Source organism: Primulina huaijiensis, chromosome 2 (genome assembly GCF_012295235.1).
Source record: "Primulina huaijiensis isolate GDHJ02 chromosome 2, ASM1229523v2, whole genome shotgun sequence".
Lineage (NCBI taxonomy): Eukaryota > Viridiplantae > Streptophyta > Magnoliopsida > Lamiales > Gesneriaceae > Primulina > Primulina huaijiensis.
This window is the reverse complement of record NC_133307.1, coordinates 9,765,371-9,769,613: the sequence shown is the minus strand read 5'-3', so window position 1 is coordinate 9,769,613 and position 4,243 is coordinate 9,765,371.

The window sequence follows — 4,243 nt, the reverse complement described above, 5'->3', positions numbered from 1 at the left end:
TCCCATTAAATCATTCCTCAATCCCACCATATCATATCATTCATATCTAGTAATCAACTCAAGGATAGAAAGATTCATTTCCTCCCTTCTATCTTGCAACTTCCTCATTCACTTCCTAGCCATTTCCCTCTCCCCATTTTCGAAAATTTCAGAGCACTCCAGAGAAGAAAAAATCGTGGGAGGCTAGCAAGAAAAGAACAGAGAGAAGTAGAATAGAAAAGGAACTCCGTCTCCTCCGTGCCGTATTCGTCGTATCGATTTGTTTTCATTTCAAACAAATCCAAGGCATGTTTATATCTTTCCTTGCTCTTCACTAAAGTCATATACATGTTTTTAAACCATATTTGTTCATGATTTTAATAGCAAAAACCGAAATTATGGCAAGCCATCTTCGAAAATGTAGTGCAGAATTTTTTGGCTTCACCCTATGCCCTCACGGTTTGGTTGTTTTTGTTGATTTGTAGGTTGGTTCGACTCCTAGGCTCCCATGGCTACTTTTAGACATGAACTAGGATGTGTTAGGGAGGTGCTGGTCCATCGGTTTGAGTCCCTTTGCCACAAGCAAGATGAAATGGACAGTAACTCCCATAGTGCAGTTTTTGGTTTCGATTTCTTGTTTTCTTGCCTAAGGTGTGAATTCTGATTTTGGCTGCCCTAGGGGCTGTAGCCATGGTTAGAATCCCTCCTTGGTATGTCTAGGACGTGATTAAGATGCTCTTTCATGGCTTGGTTCACAGTCCCATCGGTTTTAAAAACAAAACAAGAATAGCGCCCCATCGGTATTCATTTTTCTGGTTTTGGTTGTGTGTTGAGTTTCGGATTTATGGTGTCAAGTTGGTTGTGGTTGGCTTCTAGCCCTTAGCCATGACTCATGCAACACCTTATCATGTCTAGCATGGACCATGGTTAACCTCATAGCCGTTGGATCGTTCATTTGACAGCAAAACAAGCTACACCCCCATGGTCCAGCATGTGTTCTCGGGTGGGGCTTCGGGTTTGTCGTAGGTGTTGGCTTGAATTGTGGTTGGCCTAGGGCCCTTAGCCATGGTTCAAACCATACCTTAGGATGTTGGTAAGAGGCTCTGGTCAGTGGTTCAAACCCCAATGGCCGATAACCTCGAAACGAAGCGACGAAAGCTCAAGAGCTGCTGCTGTATTTTATTGGACAACAGGTTTGGCATTGGTTCAGAGGTCACGTACGAGTTCTTGGTTGGCTTTTAGCCTATGGCCTTGGACTGGACAGTACCTCATCGAGGTAGGAAGGTCATGTTTTTGGCCGTTCGTGATTCGGTCAAGTTTAGAGGTTGTACGAAAATTTACGGTACAATGTGCCAAAGTGACTCTCGAAAGAGCGTTTCATGTTTTGTCCTCCATTCACCAAAATTTCGACTTGTACAACTTTAGGAGCATTATTTCATCATTTTAGGTGTAATTTAATACTAAATGATGGTTCGATGTGGTTTGGGTTGACACGGAGTCGTGGTTAAATACTAAGTCGTTGAGCGTAATTGTCTCGTTTTTTGGGTTCAATTACAAAGTTTTGGTCAAGTTAAATCATTTTCATGTTTTTCATGTTAGAATTAGGGCGCTGCGAGCCTGAGAACGATCCAACCCATTTGGTAAATTAATACAGGATGTTTAATTATGTTATTTAATTATATTACGTGCATAAAAATATAAAATATTCATTTTTGAGATTTATGCGATATTGCTTGTGGCCACCTCACTATCATGTGATTGCAGCTTATCATGAGATTATTACCTCACCCGGTGGTCACTAGCCGGTTCATGTTCATTTATTGGTACGGTTATCCAATCCAAGGGCTGTGATGATCTCTACCGCCCAGTATACTGTGGTTTAGTCTGATCAGGCGATTTAGTTCAGTTCATTGGGCCACTTGCGTAGAACAAAATCTCAACAGAAAATTATTACATGCTATTTCATGACAGGGCTCTACGGAGCAAACATTTCACTTACGATTTTCAGTTCAGTTATGTACGTATTTATAATTATTCATGGCATGATTTTCATGATACGCTTTATGACACGATATTTCCAAGTTACATTTTACGACATGATATCTTTACATGGCATGAAATTTTATGATATATGTACTTGTTATTTACGATATATGCATGTTGAGTCTTTAGACTCACTAGACTTGATTGTTGTAGGTACTGATGAGGTCGGGACCGAGGGCGGGGGCCAGTGAGCCATCGTGGGTCGGCAGTAGTAGGAACCCGAGGACCTCAATTTCAGCACTTACTATTTTTATTCCAAACTCAGTTTTTATTTTATCGAATTATTTTAATTTGTTATTCTTAAAACATTAGTTTTCTTCTGCTGCTACTTTAAATATTGGGTCTTTTTATCAGTATATTTTATGAATGATGCATTTTATTTATTTAAAGAGAAAATTTTAAATTTTTCCGCAAATTTTCAAATACGAAATACGGGCCTCTACAGTATTACCGAGGATAGAAATCGATCAGTAATTTTTGTTGCTAAGTTTTCTCAAGTTGAACTCCATAAATGCTAATATAATAGGTCAATGAACATCCTAGGTATAGTATAAGAAAGTAAGACGCAATAAAATTCAGACCGTCATTTCTAATATTGGGAAGTTTAAGAAAAGTTGAAATTTGAGGTTATAGAAAAATGAAACTAGGTTACCATGGGTCGTTATAAGTTGAGTTTCACAAACGAGGATTTAAAAGGTAGAGTTTATTAAGATTGAGGAGACGTAAGGACATCCTAATAGTAATAATTTTATCTTAGTAGCGCCGCGAAAGCGTGGACAATTAAGATACTAGAACTAAGTCTAAACTTTGTGATTATCAAGGATAAGCGAATTTCGGGGACGAAATTCAATTTAAGGGGGGGGAGGGGGGGATATTGTAATGTCCTGAAAAATTTGAAGGTCCACGTGAACCACATGCATGCAAATTATTAAATTTCTTTGGTATTTTATTAATTTATTTTAAAGCATTTAATGCATGTTTATTTCATAAATTATATGTTTAATAATTTTTATGCATTTTATGCATAATTCATGCATGATAGAATTTATTTCACGAAATTTTAAAGGTTTATGCATTAAAGATTTTTAAGTTTCATTTCGCGCTCAAACGAGGATCGGTGTAAGGTCCAAAATTTAGACAACGTAATCCAACCGCATGCAAATCTAGGAAATTTGAAAATGAGTAAGTAATTGATTTTAATTGCTAATTAATTATGTGACATACTTGTGCATATGCTAAATGAGATTTTTATTGTCATCATGCATAAAATTGTATTTTTAGGAATATTCAAGTGACGATCGAGGAACGGGGTCCGAAGGCTGAAAAACGTAAAATGTTTTTATTAAATAATTATTTTTAATTATTTAAAATATGGTTGATTCTTTTAGAATTTTTGAAAATATGGGGTTTTGAGGTGATTTAATAAGCCAGGACGTAAATTTTATCGGTGTTGGCTTTTCAACTAAAATACGAGCTTTTAAGCAGTCCGGCTATTTAATTCACGAACTTATTTTATCAAAACTTTGTTATTATTTTATTTAAATTCTAATTTAACTAATGGGCCTAATTAGATGGCTTAATAGGCCTAATAAGCCTTGTAGGTGTTTAACTAATATTTAAAGTGTAAAATAAATCACAAACCCTAGCCTACTTGAAAGAAAAGAATCGGCCACTCACCTTTTTAAAACTAAAAAAACTCTCCCAACACCCCTAAAACACACACAACCTCACGGCACTTCACACAATTTGGAGAGGGTTTCGAAAGGGCAAGCAAGATCAAGCCATCGTCGCGTCCCATTCTTCGTCGTCAACGTATATTCGAGCGTAATCTACGCAAAGGTACACCCTAATCTCCTTTTCTCATCCATCATATCATATTATTGTTTTAAATATTGAATGCATGAAGATCACAAGGAAACCCTTTGGAATTTTCTGTTTTTAGCACATATATGTTGTAAACTCATGACTTTGTATTCCATAACTCGTTCTATGCATGTAAGGGGCTGCCATGGCGTTAGGTTATGATCTAGAGTTGCTTTTACATGAGTTTAAAAAGGACCCAAACACTCCAAGCCGCTGCACCGTAAGCATCACACGAGAATAATCGATTTTTGTGCTGTCATGGGGTCATGGGTTCGGTTTCTGTGGTCCAGGGGTTGGGGCATGGTTGGCTCATTCCAAGGGCTAGCCAAGGTCTTGAGTGGGACAGGGAGGGAGCCCT